We start from the raw sequence: 23,882 nt of genomic DNA, 5'->3' as shown, positions 1-23,882 counted from the left end.
ACTTTTACACTGATTTTCTTAAATATAAAATGGCCTGTCATAAACCATTTTAGGCTTGAAACCCTATCGCTAATGCTTCACTTTAGCTTGGAGGATTTCTCAGTTCTCACTGCTTATTGGGATTTGATAATAGGCAAAATTTATTCAAAAAGTAAACTGATCAACAATATCATGAGACAAAGTATACAAATGGGTAGAATTTAGACCGGCTATACAAATTATGGGCACGCTTTTTTGAAAAAACAAAGCATTAAAATTATAATATTAAGGTAACTAACCATGTATGAGTTCATGAAGTCATGCACTAATATTTCTCATTATACAGCAGAATTCAAAAAATATAATTTTTGAAAGATTGGTTTGGACCCTTGTCTGAAGAACTTCCCTTGTGGCTCAGCTGGTAAAGAATCTTCCTGCAATCCGGGAGACCTGGGTTCGATCTTCGATCACTGGGTTGGGAAGATCCCCTGGAGAAGGGAAAGGCTACCCACTCCAGAATTCTGGCCTGGAGAATTCCATGGACTGTAGTCAATGGGGTCACAAAGAGTCGGACATGACTGAGCCACTTTCACTTTCATTTTCACTTCTGAAGAACTTCAGTTGTTAAGTACCTCATTTTTGTTATAAGCCAGGATTTTACTGTCATTCTTGGCGTATCAATAGTGACACTATTGGCTAGGAATGTTTGATGTACTTATGGGATCCCCTACAGATATCTTCCCAACCAAAGTCAGTGTTGTGGCTGGACAGGCTCTTGTGGTTCTTGTTTTGATTACAAGATGCACATCACCAAAAAATACATCGAGGAACTTTTGGAAAAAAAGATATGTATTACTCATACGGAGGTCCTGGAAGGTACATGGCACACTCAAGAGCCGCATAGCAAAGTCACGAGGAAAGAGAGAGAAAGCATGCCAACCTGGAGCTCTGCCTTTATTGGTGTCCAAAAGAGGGATGCCTAAGACTTCACAGGTTCACTCTTTATTGGAAAATTTAAGCAGAAGAGTGGGAATTAGAGCATGGGAAGGAAAAAGTGAGGTCACTCTCAGTAAACCTAGGCTACTCAGGGTTTTCTAAAAGGAAAACCTCATGGTGGGGCAGCCTGGTTTTTCATTTAGTTGAGCTATGTCATATAGCTGACAATATGTTTGAGATGGATGTCTTTGAAATGGATGCCTTGGCAATCAAAAACTTAATATCAGACACTTACATTACAATCAATAATTTTAAAACTTTAATGTCAAGTGCTTACACTCCAGTGGTTTTGTCAATGGCACAGCATCACCTTTGCAAAATGGACATTAAAGACAAGGAAAAGGAAGTATATTGGTATTTTCAGAACACCTATTATTCTCCCCTCTATTCCATAATTCCTATTACCACTGGAATTCTAAATTAAACTTTGATCACGTTTTCCACTGAGAACTCTCTTTTGTTGGCTTCTGATTGCCTAGAGAATAAAATTCAAACTCATCCTGATAGCATAAAATTTATACTCCGATATCATGTAATATTTTGATTACCTAATAGTGCTTTTATTTTGATGCATTTACATTATTTTCTAGCTGTTCTGTATATCCAAAATGTCCTTCTTCCTTGATAGCCTTGATTGAATTCAAATTAGGGGCAGACAACATTTCTATTCAAATGTCAAGGTTTATTCAACTCTCGATGCAGAAAAAAACCTTTTGGTTATGGTATTGTAGTTTGCTATTTTTTAATACTTCTATGTTGAGTTCAACATAAGCTAAACTCATTATAATTTGCCGTGACTATGCTTATCCTTGCCACTTGGATTGTGTGTGCATTGGAAATGGACCACATTGCATTCATCTTTGTAACTCTGCAAACAAATGTAGATTTTTGTACATAGAAGGAAATTATGTTTATTAAGTAAATGGTAAAGTTTATAATGCAATCAATTCTTACAATATGACAGGTTATAGTGTGGGATAAAATAAGACAATCTTTTACCTAATCCAAGTGTCCTTATTACAAAAGAAGTCTTAGTTGCCAAACCAAGGATTATAATTTCTAATATAATATTATAAGCATAAAGTATGTTATACAATATTCTTATAACACCAGGACATAGCGCAATGTTAAGAAGATAGTACAGGCATATCTTGTTTTAATGTACTTTGCTTTATCGCTCTTCATAGATGGTGCTTTTTACATAATGAAGGTTTGTGGCAACTCTTCCTCAAGTAAGTGTATAGGCACCATTTTTCCAACAGCATTATTATTTTTATTGAGGTATAGTTAATTTACAACATTGTGTTTGTTTTCAAGTGTACAGCTAAGTGATTCAATTATACATATACCTTTTATTATACATATTCCTTTTCAGAATCTTTTTCGTTATTGGTTATTATGGAAAACTGAGCATAGGTCCCTGTGCTATACAGTAGGTCCTTCTTGGTTATCTATTTTATATATAGTAGTGTGTATATATTAATCCCAAACTCCTAATTTATCCTTCCCCCTAAGCACTACTTTATAATTAAGGTATACAAATTTTTTACACATAATGCTATTGTATACTTAATAGACTATATTATAGTATGAACATAACTTTTATATGCACTGGGAAGCCAAAAAATTTGTTTGACTCACTTTACTATACTATTTGCTTACTTATAGTGGTCTGAAACTAAACCTATAATATCTCAGAGGCATGCCTGTAGATGATCAATGAATAATTGTAATTTACATGCGCCCTAAAGTGTTAGTCAGTCATGTCTGACTCTTTGTGACCCCACGGACCGCAGCCCATCAGGCTTCTCTGTCCATAGAATTCTCCAGGCAAGAATAATGGGATGGGTAGCCATTCCCTTCTCCAGAGGATCTTCCAGACCCAGAGATCCAACTCGTGTTTCCTGTGGCTCCTGCATTGCATGCAGATACTTTACCGCTAAACCACCAGGGAAGCCCCAACGTAGGTGATATAAGGGTAAAAATGAACTTTAAAAACAATAAAAGCACATGTACTTGCTGAATTGAATAATTCACCTAAGAAAATTTAATTGGATTAGTTATGTTTGCTAAAAGTAGTTATTCCTCAAATATTATAATATTGAGACTATATCAGCATGATATGGGATATAAAAATCTTTCTAGGTATTTCTTCTGAAAAGGGATTTAATACAAGGAATTAAGTGCTTAAAAGCATTGCTAGGCTTGGAAGTCAGTTGCAGAGTACCAGCATCTTTCAGATTTACTAAAGTAAATTTTCATACTGCTCATGGGGTTCTCAAGGCAAGAATACTGAAGTGGTTTGCCTTCTCCAGTGGGCCAAGTTTTGTCAGAATGTGAGAGTCCAGGAGTCTCTGGCAGAGGCATTTATCTCACATACTAGCAAAGTAATGCTCAAAATTCTCCAAGCCAGGCTTCAACAGTACATGAACTTCCAAATGTTCAAGCTGGATTTAGAAAAGGCAGAGGGACCAGAGATCAAATTGCCAACATCCGTTGGATCATAGAAAAAGCAAGAGAGTTCCAGAAAAACATCTACTTCTGCTTTATTGACTATGCCAAAACCTTCGACTGTGTGGATCACAACAAACTGTGAAAAACTCTTAAAGAGATGGGAATACCAGACCACCTGACCTGCCTCCTGAGAAATCTGTATGCAAGTCAAGAAGCAACAGTTAGAACTGGACATGGAACAACAGACTGGTTCCAAATAGGAAAAGGAGTACGTCAAGGCTGTGTATTGTCATGCTTCTTACTTAACTTATATGCAGAGTATATCATGCAAAATGCCAGGCTGGATGAAGCACAAGTTGGAATCAAGATTGCCGAGAGAAATATCAATAACCTCAGATATGCAAATGACACCACCCTTATGGCAGAAAGCGAAGAAGAACTAAAGAGCATCTTGATGAAAATGAAAGAGGAAAGTGAAAAACTTGGCTTAAAACTCAACATTCAGAACATGAAGATCATGGCATCCGTTCCCATCGCTTCATGGCAAATAGATGGGGAAACAATGGAAACAGTGAGAGACTTTATTTTCTTGGGTTCCAAAATCACTGCAGATGGTGATTGCAGCCATGACATTAAAACACACTAGATCCTTAGAAGAAAAGCTATGACCAACCTAGACCAGCATATTAAAAAGAAGAGACATTACTTTGCCAACAAAGGTCTGTCTAGTCAAAGCTATGGTTTTACCAGTAGTCATGTATGGATGTGAGAATTGGACTATAAAGAAAGTTGAGTGCTGAAGAATTGATGCTTTTGAACTGTGGTGTTGGAGAAGACTCTTGAGAGTCCCTTGGACTGCAAGGAGATCCAACCAGTCCATCCTAAAGGAAATCAGTCCTGAATATTCATTGGAAGGACTGATGCTGAAGCTGAAACTCCAATACTTTGGCCACCTGATGTGAAGAGCCAACTTATTGGAAAGACCCTGATGCTGGGAAAGACTGAAGGCAGGAGGAGAAGGGGACGGCAGAGGATGATACAGTTTGAATGCATCACCAACTCAATGCACATGAGTTTGAGCATGCTTTGGAGTTGGTGATGGACAAGGAAGCCTGGTGTGCTGCAGTCCATGGGGTTGCAAAGACTCAGACATGACTGAGCGACTGAACTGAACTGAAAATAAATTTGTTAAGGCCAGTGTAGGAAACAACTGAAAACGGCACACTTTCCTTGGAGCTCTGACATTTGTGACTTTAGGGAGGAAAGAACTCTTGCTGACTGTTACAATTAGTCATGTTTGGTGAATGCAATATCAACAATCGTTGCCTACTGCAATAAAGACAAACAACTTCTTCTACTCTTCTTCTCTCTAAGTCTACTTCTGGTGCAGCTCATTGGCAGAATCTAAATTATATCTAGAACCTTAATGGAAAGATGTGAAATTGGCTCATTAGAGCAAACAGCGAGTTCTTGAATGACAGTGTAGTGACAACTGTTTCACTTGAATTTGAAGAGCACGACCCCAGAAAGACCTGAACAGCCCACATTGCCACCTTGTTACCATCACAACCCGGGAGGACCGCCAGCTGCCACAGTTGGTCCTAGTCACCACTGCAACCATGAACAGTGAGAGGCTGACCCAACAGCTGCCTGCTGCCCTGCCCTCAGCCCAGAGAACACAAAGTGTGTCAAATGGGCAGTGATGCAAGGAGTGGTGGCCTGGGCAGGCTCACATATCGGTGGTGACAAGGTCATCACAATGAAGGTTCAGGGAACTGTAAAATGGTTCAATGTAAGAAACAGATATGGTTTCATCAACAGGAATGCCACCAAGGAAAATGTATAAATATTTGTACAGCAGATCCCATAAAGAAAAATAACCCCAGGAAGTACCTTTGCAGAGTAGGAGATGGAGAAAGTGTGGAGTCTGATGTTGTTGAAGGAGAAAATGTTGTGCAGGCAGCAGATGTTACAGGCCCTGGTGGAGTTCCATCACCAGGCGGTAAATATAGCAGACCATAACCATTAGAGAAGCTATCCATGTCCACCCAGTCACCAGCAGAATTAGCAGAACAGTGAGAAGGAGGAAGAGAATGAGAGATCGGAGAATGCTCCTGAATGCCAGGCCCTATGGCAGGTGAAGTTTCCCACTTTACTACGTATAGAGACCCTATGGACAATGACCACAGTGTTCCAACCATCCTGTGCAGAGAGAAGTGATGGAGGGTTCTGACAACCAGGGTCCAAGAGAACAAGGTAGACCAGTGAGACAGAATAACTATGGGATTATACCTAGATCACAATTCTACAGGGGCCCTCCTCACCAAACACAGCCCAGAGAGGATAGCGATGAAGAAAATAAGGAAAATCAAGATGAGACCCAAGGTCGGCAGCCACCTCAAACTTCATACTGCCGCAACCTCAGTTACTGATACAGACGCTCGACCAGGAGATGGGAAAGAAACAAAAGCAGCTGATCCATAAGCTAAGAATCTGTCTGCTTCCTAGACTAAGCAGGAGGGACCTGAGTCAATGACAGTTTATCATCTCTACCATTGTTTGGTTTAGTCACTCAACAAGAAGTAATTAACATAAAATTCCAACAATTAGAAATGAACAAAATATTGGAACAGAAGATCATAAGTTCTTGCTTTTTGTCCATTGAACAGATAACTAGAACTGTTTGCATTATCTATTCAGCATGGACATTTCTTTTTGGTAATAAAAAAGGTGTTGTTTTTTTTTCAAAGAGTATCGTTTTTCTTTATACACCTTTAAAGGTTTTTTAATTGTTAATGTTGTTTAATATTTGGACAAGTTTTGATATTTTTCAAAACCTTATTTTTCATTTGTAATAAAAGTTTACAGCTTGATTTTTTCAAAAAAGTCAACAAACTGTAAGCACCTGTTAATAAAAGTCTTAAATAATTAAAAAGTCTTAATAATTAAAACATAATAGTGGAAATTTAAGGTAATAATATTGGGAAGTTAAAAATACATATAATTTTCAACCTAGCATACACAAACATGGAATATGTGTGTATTGATGCATCCTTCACACAAGAAATGGAGATACAAGAGCAATGACCAAAGGTTTTGGGACCAAGGTTTCTTTTGTTTAAGGAGAGATCCATGAATGAATATTAAGATTATCCTAGTGCTCAGGATTTTGCTCTCTAATGGGAAAGTCAAATCCTATTTAACTTGATAAATCTAGAAAATAATAAACATTGAACAAATCCAACAGCAAAACCGTATACAGTAAGATCAATAGAACAAGAATAATGTGAACATTTTCATTTGGAAAGTGTGTCCAACTCTTTGCAACCACATGGACTGTAGCCTGCCAGGCTCCTCTGTCCATGGAATTCACCTGGCAAGAATACAGGAGTGGGTTGCCATTCCCTCTCCATGGGATCTTCCTGACCCAGGGATCAAACCCGGGTCTTCCGCATTGCACATAGATTCTTGACTGTCTAAGCCACAAGACCATCACTTTTTGTTATCTTAAAATTTCCCTTAATATATAAGTACAATATGCATGTATAACACACAACATACAATATTTTATTGATGCATAAATCATAAGTATATAATTAGATGAATTTTCAAAGTGAATACATGGATAACCATCATTCAAGCCAAGAAATATAATATTTGCAACAGCATTGGAACACACTCAACCAAGAATGACCACTGTGTTGACTTTTATCTTCACAGATTAGTTCTCATTGGTTTCAAACTTTATATGCCTTTATATACATACAGTAGAATGAATACATAAGCTTTAGTATATTCAAAGAATATAAACTACACAGCAATGAGAATTAATATACCAAGAATGAAATGGAAATCCTGGATTAGTGAGTTTACATATAGTCAACTATATTAGCTATTGCCAAATGCTTTTCCAAAGTGAATGTACCAGTTTACTCTACCAGGAGTATATAGGAAATCAGATTGTCTTATATCTTAACAAAAACTTGGTACCATCTATCTGCTTTTAAAAATGTCGGCATTATTACAAGCATTTAATAGTTCCTCAATCTGATTTTAATTAGCGTCCCTTTGATGACTAATTGATGCTGACTACATACAAATATGTTTATTGGAGATTTGGAATCATCTATAGGGAAGAACATGTTCAAGCTAATCTGACTTGAACAGTCTTATTAAATTGATTTGAAGAAGTTCGTTATGATTTTGGAAGGAAAACCTTTATTGGATATATGTATTGCTTCTTTTTATCAGAGCAAATATTTCTACATCATACCTGTTCTATCATTTTCTTGCCATCTGTGTTGTACTTGGTTGCTCAGTCATGTCCGCCTCTGCAACCTCATGGACTGTAGCCTGCCAGGTTCCTCTGTCCATGGGGATTCTCCAGGCAATAGTACTGGAGTGGGTTGCCATGCCTTCCTCCAGGGGAATCTTCCCAACCCAGGTTTCTTGCCATATGTGTTGTCAAATTTGAATTTCCTATCATCTCACATAGCTCTTAAATAAATCCATACCTTCCCAATTTCCAGGGCTTTACTTTTTACTTCTTTTGGTATAGCATTACAATTTTAGTCCTAATAAAATCTCATTTTCATCATTGCACTTTCCAGGTTAAGAATTTATAAGAGTTGTGTTATCCAAAGGGCAAGAAATTTTATTGCCAAAAAGTCCCGTGGGATCATGGGAAAGTTGAAACTGGAAGCTAGAGAAGAGGGAAAGAAGTGTTACTCTTCACTGCAAGTCTGGCCTTTGTGAAGGAAAGAATTAGCTATGAAGAGTCTCAGACTGCAACACAGTTTTAGGAAAATTAAGGTCAGGTTGTTATAGTGTCCTGAGACCGAATCTTCCCTGGTTGGGAAGATTCCCCTGGAGGAAGGCATGGCAACCCACTCCAGTATTATTGCCTGGAGAATCCCCATGGACAGAGGAACCTGGCAGGCTACAGTCCATGAGGTTGCAGAGGCAGACATGACTGAGCAACCAAGCACATCACAGATGGCAAGAAAATGATAGAACAGGTATGATGTAGAACTATTTGCTCTGATAAAAAGAAGCAATACATATATCCAATCATTTAGTCCTACATCTCATAGGAATGGATCTGCCTTAGTATCACTGTGGCATTCAGTCATTCACTGACAGCCACCTTTAGGTGCTCCTGGAATCTTCTATTACATTCTCTGTAGTACGAGATCTTAGAGCTGTATTTTTATGGTCGACCCAAGAGCACATTATAAATGACCTGAACAAATCAAAAATCTCCAACACTTCACAATTTTGGCCCACTATATTTTTTTTTAAATTAAGCTTATCACATACTACTCCTTCCACAAAATTCTTGTTCTAGTCTTCACTGTGCCTCTTTCTTATTCCCCATCTCCTTAGCTGCCATTTTTGTTACTGTTCCTCTATTGCATGTTGTATACTCTGACTATAGTATTCTTGCACTACACTTCCACTCACTGAAGGCCAAGTCTTTCATCAGGGTCCTGCTCAAATTCCATTAGTTCACTGCTCCAGTGACCTTTATTTTTTTCTGAATCTTTTTAGCATTTATATTCCAAATCATTTATAGTATTTGATTTCTTATTGTTGTGTTTGTGTGCAAATACATATATAATTTACTTAACTTTATAGAACTTATTGAAGAAAAAAAATTGGAGGATTATATCTTCTACAGTGTTTTAATATTCTAGGAATTAGAATGCTTTATATGTACACTCTTAGGACTTCGCATATCTTCTACAGTGGCATATACCAAACTGCATTAGATTTATTTGCTTGTTTGATCTATTATACCCATCATACATAACATGCTCAAAATATATTTATTGAATAGATTGCTGAATGATTCTAACTTGGTTATTTTATTATTTCATCCTCTACATACTATGTGTTTCAGTAATATATATTCAACTGTGACTTGATCTTTCTCAGATTTATGACTCATGGTGCTCAGCATTTTGGAGTGATATCACTAAACCAGGAAATACACCTTTATTGATTAAACCTATATCTCATATCTATTTTTATTGTCATGCATTCAATGTAATTGATTATAGACATACCTGATTTTACAAAAAAATTTTTTTTAGATTATTGTTAAACTGATAACATCAGTTAACTTTATACTTTGGATTAATAAAATGCAGGAAATAAGAAAAATATTTTGAATCAATTTTGAATTTTTCCCATTATACTATAAAAAGAATATAAAATTCTATTACATGATCAAACCTCCATGTTTACTAAAGTAAACCTAGTCCAGAAGTTTTTCAAATTCTACCTTTAAAAGATCACTAATGGATTCTTCAAAAACAAACAAACCAACAAACTCATAGAAAAAGAGATCCTATTTGTGATTTCCAGAAAGAGGCGTTGAGGAGTGGGAATTGGATGAAGGTGATCAGAAAACACAAACTCCCAGGGATAAGATAAATAAGTACTAGGGATGTAACCTACAACATGATGATTACAGTTACCGCTGCTGTATGGTACGTATGAAAATGGTTAATAGGGTAATCCTAAGTGTACACATCACAAGGAAAATGTTTTTCTATTTCTTTAATTTTGTATCTATATGAGATGATAAATGTTCACTAAACATATTGTGGTCATCATTTTGTAATGTATGTAAATCAAATCATTATGCTGTATACCCTAAACTTATTCAGTGCTATATGTCAGCTGTATCTCAATAAAACTGGAAGAAAAAATGGTATGTAATGGTATGAACTATAATGCTATGAAAAATCAACAGTAACACCAGTAATAATTACATTTGCTTGAGTAACATAAGATCACCATTAATAACAGCATGAAAACAAAAATAAAACAAAGAAACAAAAAATTTGGCCCATTTCCATTTCCATAGACCAAGACAAACACTTGGCTTTTCTATTGCAAAAACTTTTATAATTAAAACCCCCAATATGACTTCTAAGTTATTATTTTAAAAACTTATTTGACTATAGTAAGAATAATATAATTAAATCAATATAATCCAGTCAACATCCTTTAACTTATTTTCATTTCCAAGGAAAGAAAAATACTCTGCACATGAGTAAATATTAGCAAGTTGAGCACAAAGTTATATATGATGAAATCCAAATGTGATTAAAATTAATAAGCAGTCTCTGCTTTCTTACAGAGAGAATAACATAAACATTGTACAGAGACTTTAGAATTAAACTGTATAATTTAAATGGAAATTAAATACACCTGATTTTCTACTATGAACATTAAACAGAATTATAAAAAATATGGGAAAATATGCATCTCTGATGAACAAAGGGCAGTTCTACTTTCTATAGTGTGGTGGGCAGAATAGTTCTCTCAAAACATCCAACTCCTATTCCCTTGAACTTAAATTAGGTAATTAGGTAATCAAGGTAATTAAGGTTGCTAATCAAGAAAAAATCCCCCCTTTGAGAGGGGAATGTTATACTGTATTACCCTGGATGGGGTGGGGAGGCAATGTAACCACAAGGGTTCTTATATGCAAAATCAGGAAAATCAGAGTCAGAGTCATATAGTATGAAGGAGACTCAATTATCCATTTTTTATTTTGAAGATGGAAAGGCGCTATGAGACAAATAACTCAGACAGCATCCAAAAGCTGAAAAATATAAGAAAACAAATTGTGTCCATATTGGGATAAATGGTGACCCCCCAAAAGACATGTCTATGTAAAATCCCTGTACAATGTGTAAACTAAATGTTACTTGGGAAATATAATTTTTCAGATGCAATTAAACTACAAATTTTGAGATCAGATTATCCTGCATTATCTGAGTTGTCTTCAATTCCAAAGATAAATGTTCTTATTAAGAAAAAAGGAGGCGCTTCGCTTATGGCTCAATGGATAAGAATCTGCCTGCCAAGGCAGGAGACATGGGTTCAATTCCTGGTCTGGGAAGACCCCACATGCCGCAGAGCAACTAAGCCCATGTACCACAGCTACTGAGACCACATGCTGCAACCACTGAAGCTCACATACCCTAGAGTCTGTGCTCTGCAACAAGAGAAGCCACTGCAATGAGAAACCCACACATCTCAATTAGAGAGTAGCCCCCTCTCACAACAACTAGAGAAAAGCCATGCAGCACTGAAACCCCAGTACAGCCAAAAATAAATAAAATTATTAAAAAAATAAAACTAGAAACTTAAAGAAAGAAACAGAAAGATTTGAGACAGACACAAATATGGAAGACAGAAGAGAGGAGAAAGCAAATAAGGATGAAGGTAAAGATGAAGTGATATAGCTACAAGTCAAAGAACATGTTAAGATAACAGAAGCTGAAAGAGGCAAGGAAGGATATTCTCCTAGAGTTGCAAAGTGATGGTGGCCCTTTCTGACAACTTGATTTCGGATTTTTGGCTTCCAGAATAAAAAAGGATAAATTTCTCTCCTTTGTAAGCCACTACAGTTCAGTTCAGTTCAGTTCAGTCGCTCAGTCGTGTCTGACTCTTTGCGACCCCATGGACTGCAGTATGCCAGATCTCCCCGTCCACCACCAACTCCCGGAGTTTAGTCAAACTCATGTCCATTGAGTCAGTGATGCCATCCAACCATCTCATCCTCTGTCGTCCTCTTCTTGCCCCGCCTTCAATCTTTTCCAGCATCAGGGTCTTTTCCAATGAGTCAGCTCTTCGCATCAGGTGGCCAAAATATTGGAGTTTCAGCTTCAACATCAGTCCTTCCAATGAATCATTGAAGTCAGTTCAGACACTCAGTCCTGTCCGATTTTTTTGCGACCCCATGAATCGCAGCACGCCAGACCTCCCTGTCCAACACCAATTCCCGGAGTTTACGCAAAATCATGTCCATTGAGTCGGTGATGCCATCCAGCTATCTCACCCTCTGTCGTTCACTCCTCCTCCTGCCTTGAATCTTTCCCAGCATTAGGGTATTTTCAAATAAGTCAGCTCTTCACATCAGATGTCCAAAATATTGGAGTTTCAGCTTCAACATCAGTCCTTCCAATGAACACCCAGGACTGATTTTCTTTAGGATGGATTGTTTGGATCTCCTTGCAGTCCATGAAACTCTCAAGAGTCTTCTCCAACGTCACAGACCAAAAGCATCGATTCTGCTGCACTTATCTTTCTTTATAGTCCAACTCTCACATCCATACATGACTACTGGAAAAACCATGCCCTTGATTAGATGAAACTTTGTTGACAAAGTAATGTCTCTGCTTTTTAAAATACTGTCTATGTTGGTCATAATTTTCTTTCCAAGGAGTAAGTGTCTTTTAATTTCATGGCTGCAATCACCATCTGTAGTGATTTTGGAGCCCCCAAAAATAAAGTCAGCCACTGTTTCTCCATCTATTTGCCATGAAGTGATAGGACCAGATGCCATGATCTTAGTTTTCTGAACGTTGAGTTTTAAGCCAACTTTTTCATTCTCCTCTTTCACTTTCATCAATAGGCTTTCTAGTTCTTCTTGGCTTTCTGCCGTAAGGGTGGTTCATCTGCATATCTGAGGTTATTGGTATTTCTCCTGGCAATCTTGATTCCAGCTTGTGCTTCATACAACCCAGTGTTTCTCACGGTGTACTCTGCATATAAGTTAAATAAGCGTGGAGACAATATATAGCCTTTATGTACTCCTTTTCCTATTTGGAACCACTCTGTTGTTCCATGTCCAGTTCTAGCTGTTGCTTCCTGACCTGCATAGAGATTTCTCAAGAGGCAGGTCAGGTGGTCTGGTATTTCCATCTCCTTCAGAATTTTCTACAGTTTTTTTTTTTTTTTTTTGTGATCCACACGGTCAAAGGCTTTGGCATAGCCAGTAAAGCAGGAATAGATGTTTTTCTTGAAATCTCTTACTTTTTCGATAATCCATCGGATGTTGGCAATTTGATCTCTAGTTCCTCTGCCTTTTCTAAATCCAGCTTGAACATACGAAGTTCACAGTTCTCGTTATGTTGACGCCTGGCTTGGAGAATTTTGAGCATTACTTTACTAGTGTGTGAGATGAGTGCAATTGTGTGGTAAGTTTGAGCATTCTTGGACTTCCCTGGCGGCTCAGACGTAAAATGTCTGCCTACAATGTGAGAGACTTGGGTTCAGTCCCTCGGTCAGGAAGGTCCCCTTAATAAGGAAATGGCAACCCACTCCCGTACTCTTGCCTGGAAAATCCCATGGATGGAGAATCCTGGTAGGCTACAGTCCATGGAGTCATAATGAGTTGGACACGACTTCACTTTCACTTTTAGCATTCTTTGGCATTGCCTTTCTTTGGGATTGGAATGAAAACTGACCTTTTCCAGTCCTGTGGCCACTGCTGAGTTTTCCAAATTTGCTGACATATTGAGTGCAGCACTTTCACAGCATCATCTTTCCGGATTTGAAATAGCTCAACTGGAATTCCATCACCTCCACTAGCTTTGTTCGTAGTGATGCTTCCTAAGGCCCACTTGACTTCACATTCCAGGATGTCTGGCTCTAGGTGAGTGACCACACCATCGTGATTATCTGGGTTGTGAAGATCTTTTTTGTACAGTTCTTCTTCTGTGTATTATTTCCACCTCTTCTTAATATCTTCTCCTTCTGTTAGGTCCATACCAATTTTGTCCTTTATTGAGCCCATCTTTGCATGAAATGTTCCCTTGGTATCTCTAATTTTCTTGAAGAGATCTCTTGTCTTTCCCATTCTATTGTTTTCCTCTATTTCTTTGCACTGATCACTGAGGAAGGCTTTCTTATCTCTCCTTGCTATTCTTTGGAACTCTGCATTCAAATGGGTATATCTTTCCTTTTATCCTTTGCTTTTTGCTTCTCTTCAGAGCTATTTGTAAGACCTCCTCAGACAGCCATTTTGCTTTTTTGCATTTATTTTTCTTGGGGATGGTCTTGTTCCCTGTCTCCTGTACAATGTCACGAACCTCCATCCATAGTTCATCAGGCACTCTGTCTATCAGATCTAGTCCCTTATATATATTTCTCACTTTCACTGTATAATCAGCTATGCTTTGCTGGAGCAGCCGTGAAGAGATACCCCATGTCCAAGGTTAGAACCAGCAGCTGTTCTTCACTCGACTGGCCGAGTCCAAGGTCAGAGAAACTCCTGTAGACGGTAGGTGCTGGAGCGGCTGTGAGGAGATACACCACGTTCAAAGGCAAAGGAGAAGCCCCAGTGGTAGGAGGGGCGAATTCGCATTGAGAATCAAACCCCATTACCGCCAGAGATGCTCAGAGGGCTCAAAAAACCTTTAGCGCACCAGGACCCAGGGGCCCCACAGAGACTGACACAGAACTGTGTTTGAGAATCTCCTGTGGAAGTACGGGTCGGCGGTTGTCTGCCACAGGGACAGAGGCTCTGGGTGCAGCAGACTTGGGTATGGCATCAGCCCTCTTGGAGGAGGTCGCCATTAACCCCGCCATAGAGCTCCCAGAACTTACACAGGACTGGGAAATAGACTCTCAGAGGGCACAACAGCACTTTGTACACCAGGACCCAGAAGAAAGGAGCAGTGACCCCATAGGAGACTGCCCGAACTTGCCTGTGGGTGTCCGGGAGTCTCCAGTGGAGTCGTGGGTCAGTGGTGGCCTGCTGCAGGGTTGGGGGCACTGAGTGTAGCAGTACATGCATGGGATCTTTTGAGGGAGTTCACCATTATCTTCATTACCTTCACTATAGTTTGGCCCCAGGTAAATAGCAGGGAGGGAACACAGCTCCAACCATCAACAGAAAATTGGATTAGTGATTTACTGAGCATGGCCCTGCCAATCAGAACAAGACCCAGTTTCCCCCTCAGTCAGTCTCTCTCACCAGGAAGCTTCCATAAGCCTCTTATCCTTCTCCATCAGAGGGCAGACAGACTGAAAACCACACTCACAGAAAATTAACCAATGTAATCACATGGACCACAGCCTTGTCTAACTCAATGAAACTATGAGCCATGCCGTGTAGGGCCACCCAAGACACACGGGTCATGGTGGAGAGTTCTGACAAGATGTGGTCCACTGGAGAAGGGAATGGCAAACCACTTCAGTATTCTTGCCTTGAGAACCCCATGAACAATATGAAGAGGCAAAAAGATGGGACACTGAAAGATGAACTCCCCCGGTCAGTAGGTTCCCAATATGCTTCTGGAGATCAGTGGAGAAATAACTCCAGAAAGAATAAAGAGACGGAGCCAAAGCAAAAACAACATCCAGTTGTGGATGTGACTGGTGATGGAAGAAAGGTCCGATGCTGTAAAGAGCAATATTCCATAGGAACCTGGAATATTAGGTCCATGAATCAGGGCAAATTGGAAGTGGTCAAACAGGAGATGGCAAGAGTGAACATTGACATTTTAGGAATCAGCAAATTAAAATGGACTGGAATGGGTGAATGTAACTCAGATGACCATTATATCTATTACTGTGGGCAAGAATCCCTTAGAAGAAATGGAGTAGCCATCATAGTCAACGAAAGAGTCCCAAATGCAGTACTTGGATGCAATCTCAAAAAAGACAGAATGATCTCTGTTCATTTCCAGGGCAAACCATTCAATATCACGGTAATCTAAGTCTATGCCCCGACCAGTAATGCTGTAAGCCACTAAATTTGTGGTAATTTGTTATCGCAGACTTAGAAATTTAATAAAAGCTCAGAAAGCCTCCAAGAAGGAATATGGCTCTGCTAAAACATTAATTTTAGTCCAGTGTGACCCATTCTCAACATCTAACCTCCAGAACTGTGAGATAATATATTTGTATTGTTTTAAATCACTTACATTTGTGTTAATTTGTTATGGTAGCTATAGGAAACAAGGATGCATAGCTATATAATATGTGGTGTTTCAGCACTTCTCTGGAAAGAACACAAACTTCAAGTTTCACACCCTCTGGAAAACCTACTAAGTATTTTTTTGCTGGTAAATTTCTGTAATATCTCTAATGACAATTTTACATGTTCTCCTTGCTAATCAAACTCACAGCACTTTTACTGTCTGACTTATTTCATTTAGCAAACTATCCTCAAAGTCTATCTGTGTGTATTAGTCGTTCAGTCCTGTGTGACTCTTTGTGACCCCATGGGCTCCTCTGTCCATGGAATTCTCCAGGCAAAAATACTGGAGTGGGTTGCCATGCCATTTTCCAGGGCATCTTCTTGACTCAGGGATCAAACCCAGGTCTCCTACATTGCAGGCAGATTCTTTACCATCTGAGCCCCAAGGCTGATTCAAAGTCTGTCTATGTTGTTGAAAATAACAGGATTTCCTTTTCTTTATGGATGAATAGTATTCCATTGTACATATATACCACATTTTTTTTTTGTATTCATCTGTTGATGGACATTTAAGTTGTTTCTGTCTTGGTTACTGTAAAAGATAAATGTGGGGTTGCTGGTGTCTCTGTGTCATAGAGATTTTGTTTCCTTCAGTATATACCCAGAAGTAGAATTGCTCGATAGTATAGTAGCTTTGTTTTTATTTTTTTGAGGACCGTCCATACTGTTTTCCATCGTGGCTGCACCAACATACATCCCCATCAACAGTCCACAAGGGTTTTCTTTTCTCCACATTCTTGCCATCATTTGTTATCTCTTGTCTAACAGACATTCTAATGAGTGTGCAGTGATATCTCATTGTGGTTTTAATTTGTATTTCCCTAATGATTAGTGATGTTGAGCACCTTTTCATATGTCTGTTGGACATCTGAATATCTTCTTTGGAAAAATGTCTACATGGGTCCTTTGTCCATTTAAATAAATGATTATTATTATCATTTTGTATATGTTGTTTACATATTTTAGACATTAACTTCTTAGAAAATACATGATTTGCAAATATTTTCTCCCATTACATGGGTTCCCTTTCATTTTGTTTATGGCTTCTTTTACTCTGAAGAAGCATTTTAGTTTGATATTGTCCTAGTTGTTTGTTTTTGCTTTTGTTGTTTGTGTTTTGGGTGTCACATCCAAAACATCTTTGCCAAGACCAATTTCAAGAAGCCTGTCCTCTGTTTTCTTCTAGTTTTATGATTTCAGGTCTTATATTTAAGTCTTCAATCCATTTTGAGTTAATCTTTGTGTATGATATAAGATAGGGGTCTACTTCCATTCTTTTACATATAAATATCCAACTTGCCCAGTGCCATTTATTTAGAAGACTGTTTTTGCTTCACCAAGTATTCTTGACTCCCATGTCAGATAGTTAACCATATATGCCTGGGTTGACTTTTGGACTCTCAACTCTGTTCCATTGATTAATGTATCTGTTTTCATGCCAGTACTACACTGTTTTAATTACTATAGCTTTAAAATATAGCTTAAAATCAGATCATGTATTGCCTTAGCTTTCATTTGGATAGTTTCAGTTCCTTTATCTTCAAGTTCACAAATTTTTTTGTAGTGCCTAAACCGCATAATCTCATACAACTATTTTCTAACTCCATACATTGTATTTTTCATCTCTTGAAGTTTTATTTGGGTGTTTCTATATATTTCATGCATCTGCTAAACATACTCAATCTTTCCCCTACCTTGTTGAACATATGGAATATACTCAATATTAATTATTTTCATGTCCTTGTATATTAATTATATAATTTCCATCATTGATGAGACTGCTTCTATCAGGTTTCCCTTTTTGGTGCTATATTTTCCTACTTCTTTTCATGTACTGCAACTGTTTATTGAATATCTGATATTGTGATTTTGTTTTGCCACTGAGTACTGGAAATCATTGTATTCCAATAAATATAGTTTAGCATTCATCTTGGACACTATTATGCTACTTGGAAATAGTTTCTCCTTTGGTGATTTGACTTTGAGTTTCTTAGATAGGACCACAGAAACCTTTATCTAGTGTTAATTTTGTCTCCCTACTTATACTTATACTTCTGAGTATTATTTCCGATGTCCCATATATTATGAGGTTTCCAACATTGGCTTGTGGAAACAAGAACTATTCCCAAAGTGAGTTAATAGTATTATTTCCCTGGCTCTTTTTGGTTGGCTATTTATTTGACCTCAGGTAGTTTCCTCATATGCATGCACTAAAATAGTACTCAGCAGAAAAATTGAGGAAGATCATCTTCTTATTTTATTCTGTCCTGTGAACTTTAATTGTGTTAGTCTTCCCAGACTTGCGGCTCTATCTCCTCAGCTCAAAGAGATTGCCAGGCTTTGTCTGTGTTCCTGATCCCTGCACTGAAACCTTTACACTCTTTCTAGGCAGTAATCTGGGACAATTATAAGGCTCACCTTGTCTCCTTACCCCGTTTTTAGAAATTACTGTCCTGTTCTACTTGACCTGGAAATTATTGTTTCATATATTTTATCTGAATTTTAAATTATTTTAGGTGGGAAGGTAAGTCCAGTTCAATGTTGATCAGAAGTGAAATTCAGATATTTATTGTAACTGTGGTAGGCAGAATAATGGCCCCCAAATATGTGCACATACTAATCCTTAGCACCTATGAATTTGCTAGGTTACATAGTAAAGGGGAATTAAGACTGAAGATGGAATTAATGTTGTTAATCATTTGACCTTAAGACAGGATTATGTTGGTTTATCTGGATGGACCCAAATGAAGATCATCCTTAAAAGTAGAAGAGGGAGGCAGAAGTATAGTTAAAAGTGATTTGATGTGAGAAGACCTCAACCCATGGTTGCTGGCTTTGAGGAAAGGATAAAGATATCCATAAGCCAAGGAATGCAGATAGCCTCTAGCAGGTAGAAAAGAAAAGTAAATGGATTTGCCCCTAGAGCCTCTAGAAGAGAATGCAGTATTGACAAAAACTTGATTTTAGCCCAGTGAGACTCATGGCAGAATTTTGAGGTACAGAATTATGAAATATTTGCACTGTTTTAATTCACCAAGTTTGAGGTAATTTGTTTCAGCAACAATAGAAAATTAATATATATAGGTGAGAAAATAAGACTTGAAAGTTTCATAGTTCAGAGTTAGAGTTGGGTCATATGCCAAGGTGAATTATATCAGGTCTTAGCAATTGGACTAAGATACAAGAACTCAGAATCCAAGCAAGTAGTGTGAACAAGACCATCATCAAGAATAGAAATTTGATCTACACTAAAGAATTTTTGTTAGATTTCTCAATGTATTTTTTGATGAGTGAAGGAATTCAATGACGATTACAGTTATTCAAGAGGGAAAAAAGAGTGAAGGCACAATGCTAGGTTAGAAACAATTGAGACAAATTCTGACAGTCCTGGTACAATGACTTTCAGGTGTGTAAAAGTTAGTCTGAGGAAATGCGGCAAATGCACTGATAGTCAGACATACTATTGCAATTATGGTAATTTATAAATTATAATAAAATCTGGTAGTTTTAATTTAACGTTTTTATTCTCAGTCATAATACATGATTATCAGAACAGCAAAGAATATTTTAGAAATTTGGGAAAGGGGAGAAATGGACACAAGTGTAATACTCTGCTTTAAAAAAATGTTTATATAATGTGCTAACATTCACAGATGCTTTTGAACTGTGGTGTTGGAAAAGACTCGTGAGAGTCCCTTGGACTGCAAGGAGATCCAACCAGTCAATATTAAAGGAAATCAGCCCTGAATATTCATTGGAAGGACTGAGGCTGATGCTCCAATACTTTGGCCACCTGATGCGAAGAAATGTCTTATTGGAAAAGACCCTGATACTGGGAAAGATTGAAGACAGGAGGAGAAGGGGACAACAGAAGATGAGATGGTTGGATGGCATCACCGAGTTGATGGACAAGAATTTGAACAAGCTCCAGGAGTTGGTGATAGACAGGAAAGCCTGGCTTGCCTCAGTCCATGAGTTTGCAAAGATTTGGACACAACTGAGCAATAGAACTGAACATTCACAGCTAGGACATCAGCTATCAGTTAAATATTCTATTCAGTTGATATCAACCTAAGCATGATTGTTCACTGATGGATATTAATCTTATGGTTGCTAGAGGATTAAGAGACTGCCAGGATAAATTATGACAACATCTGTCTCAGAAAACAGAAAATTATTTTTCCAAAAATCATCAACTTGGTATAATAACTATTGCCAATGAAAATAAATCCTCAGTGGCACATAAGTAATGATTCTAATTATTGACTTTACACTTACTGTTTCTGTTTCCTGTTCAGCCTTCAAACAAACTCTTGTTTGTCCCTCATTTATTGTCAGCATGCAAATGTGCCTCCATCTCAATGAATAGGACTGTAATTGTTAAAATGCAAGCCATTGTCTTATTAAACAGCAGTGTTCAGACTAATGCAAAATAAAATAGCCAGGCAATTAACCATTGTGCCATACAACAATACCTAGAAAAACAATGAAAAGAGAATATTCCACTATTAATAAATAATTTTTCCCCTATCAGAAAACAGCAGGGAACTGATTTTGCCTGACTATACTAGTGTGTGGTTAATATGCAACTATGGAGACTGTAAGAATCCAGTTTTGAGAACAAAGTGGAGAAGATTTTACATGCTATGAATATGCATTTCAAAGTACTTTGAGTTGATTTTCCAACAAAAAACTGCATACTTTAAAAAGTACTGTCAAGTCAATTTCAGTCAGAAGGAACATTTATGATTAGACAATTGAATCTTTCATTGAACAATTGAATTTCCTCCCAATATAATAATACATGGTTTTCTAGCTTATTTAATATTTCAGCTTTATTGAACACATAGCCATTCAAAGTAGACCATTCCAATCCTACACAGCTCTAATTGATAAATATTTCTTCTTTAGGGGGACACTGTTTATGCCCCTAGCCACTTATTTCTGCTGGTACTCATGGAGTCCTTCAAATATGTGAGGTCAGCAAAATGTGTACCCCACCAAAAGACTCTTATTTTTAGACAAATATGACCAGGGCTTTCAAACATGTGCATAAATAAAAATTATTGATATAACTATAGCACTTTACATGTATCTCTAATAAATTTGACTTGTGTTCTAGTCTATGAAGACGTATTTTTTGGTTTTAACATACTTAGTCTTTTTCTCTTCTAATGGTATACACAAATTATAACTGAATACTATCAATATTCTCCCTTGTAGAAGCTATAAGTTATTAATAGGAGAGATGTCTGTGGCGTTGGTGAATGCACTCTAGGTTGATAGGGAATCAGAAATTAGCACTGTCCTGGTGAGTTAGAGATCCTAACATTACTGTCCCAGTGAGTTAGAGATCCTAACATTATTATCAGTTAGCCTAGACAGTTTCATCTTTTCCAGAAGGACACATTGAGACTGATGAAATACAGACATACTATGTCTATTGCCATATTTCTCTGATGCATTAGCCTAGTAACCTACTCAGCCACAAAAAGGAACACATTTGAGTCAATTCTAATGAGGTGGATGAACCTAGAACTTATTATACAGAGTGAAGTAAGTCAGAAAGAGAACTATAAATATCGTATTCTAATGCATATATACAGAATCTAGAAAAATGGTACTGAAATATTTACTTACAGGGCAGCAATGGAGAAACAGACATAGAGAATAGACTTGTGGACATGTGGAGAGGGGAGGAGAGGGTGAGATGTATGGAAAGAGTAACATGGAAACTTACATTGCTGCTGCTGCTAAGTTGCGTCAGTCATGTCCGACTCTGTGCGACCCCATAGACGGCAGCCCACCAGGCTCCGTCGTCCCTGGGATTCTCCAGGCAAGAACACTGAAATGGGTTGCCATTTCCTTCTCCAATGCATGAAAGTGAAAAGTGAAAGTGAAGTCACTCAGTTGTGTCCGACTCTTAGTGACCCCATGGATTGCAGCCTACCAGGCTTCTCAGTCCATGGGATTTTCCAGGCAAGAGTACTGGAGTCGGGTGCCACTGCCTTCTCCAGAAACTTATATTACCATATGTAAAGTAGATAGCCAACAGAAATTTGCTGTATGGCTAAGGAAACTCATACAGGGGCTCTGTATCAACCTAGAGGGGTGGGATGGGAAGAGACATGCGAGGGAAGTTCAGAAGTGAGGGGATATATGTATATCTATGGCTGATTCATGTTGAGGTTTAACAGAAAACAAAATTCTATAAAGCAATTATACTTCAATAAAAAATTAATTAAAAAACCAAATGGATGTATTAATTAGTGGTCATTAATATAATTTCATAATTGTCAACAACTTATTAATGATTGATTTTATAATTTTACTGAAATCAAGAGACGTCATCAAAATGCTCTTTTTTCTCATGAAAAATAAGGATCATGTTTTTCCATATTCAGCCTTCCAATCCTTTTCATATTCTTCACAATGATGAAAAAATTGCTGGCAGATTTGTTGATGTAATTATGAAACTTGTTCACAACTTTCTTCAGTAACTTATTTGGATAAGGACAGTAACCAGGTACTCTCTTACAGTCTGACATATCATTGGATGCAGTTTTCCATTACCATTGCTGATTACATATTTTCTTATCTGAATCTAATTCATTTTGCCTGAGAAGATGGAAACATAGTAGGAACTGAGTAGTTGTACTTTTCTTCATTATACATGAATATCACATTCTTTTCCTAAAGTATCAGACTCTTCCTTTTCTTGTTATTTATTTGTCTCTTAGGTTTTGGTTTAAACATTATTTCAAATCTCATTTGGATGACATTTATCACTTTGCAATATCTGACAATTTCATCCTTATAACAGCATTCTTATTTTATAGCAACAATTTTGGAAATATTTGAATTACAAAAATGAATCTACACACAAATCTTATATATTTCAAAAAATGGATCACAGAACTAAATGTAAAACTCAAAACTATAAAACTCTAGAGCATAACAGTAGAAAATCTTGGTGACCTTGGATTTGGTGGTCATGTTTTAGACATAATATCCAAAGGACTTCCAGATGTTCAAGCTGGTTTTAGAAAAGGCAGAGGAACCAGAGATCAAATTGCCAATATCTGCTGGATCATCGAAAAAGCAAGAGAGTTCCAGAAAAACATCTATTTCTGCTTTATTGACTATGCCAAAGCCTTTGACTGTGTGATCACAATAAACTGTGGAAAATTCTGAAAGAGATGGGAATACCAGACCATCTGACCTGTCTCTTGAGAAACCTGTATGCAGGTCAGGAAGCAACAGTTAGAACTGGACATGGAACAACAGACTGGTTCCAAATAGGAAAAGGAGTACATCAAGGCTGTATATTGTCACCCTGCTTATTTAACTTCTATGCAGAGTACATCATGAGAAACGCTGGGCTGGATGAAGCATAAGCTGGAATCAGATTGCTAAGACAAATATCAATAACCTCAGATATGCAGATGACACCATCTTTATGGAAGAAAGTGAAGATGAACTAAAGAGCCTATTTATGAAAGTGAAAGAGGAGAGTGAAAAAGTTGGCTTAAAGCTCAACGTTCAGAAAACTAAGATCATGGCATCCGGTCCCATCACTTCATGGCAGATAGATGGGGAAACAGTGGAAACAGTGGTTGACTTTATTTTTGGGGGCTCCAAAATCATTGCAGATGGTGACTGC

At 37.6% G+C, this 23,882-nt stretch overlaps 1 long non-coding RNA gene and 1 pseudogene across 1 annotated transcript in view; one reads left to right on the top strand and one right to left on the bottom strand.

Moving 5' to 3' along the window:
- LOC145536404 (uncharacterized) overlaps positions 1 to 23,882 on the bottom strand; it is a 584,758-nt gene that overhangs the window by 163,133 nt on the left and 397,743 nt on the right. The window lies entirely within an intron of this gene.
- LOC145536455 (Y-box-binding protein 1 pseudogene) lies at positions 5,049 to 5,937 on the top strand (annotated as a pseudogene).

Source organism: Giraffa tippelskirchi, chromosome X (assembly GCF_054371585.1).
Source record: "Giraffa tippelskirchi isolate mGirTip1 chromosome X, T2T-mGirTip1v1.2.pri, whole genome shotgun sequence".
NCBI classification, from domain to species: Eukaryota; Metazoa; Chordata; class Mammalia; order Artiodactyla; family Giraffidae; genus Giraffa; species Giraffa tippelskirchi.
This window is presented reverse-complemented; position numbering and strand designations above follow the sequence as displayed.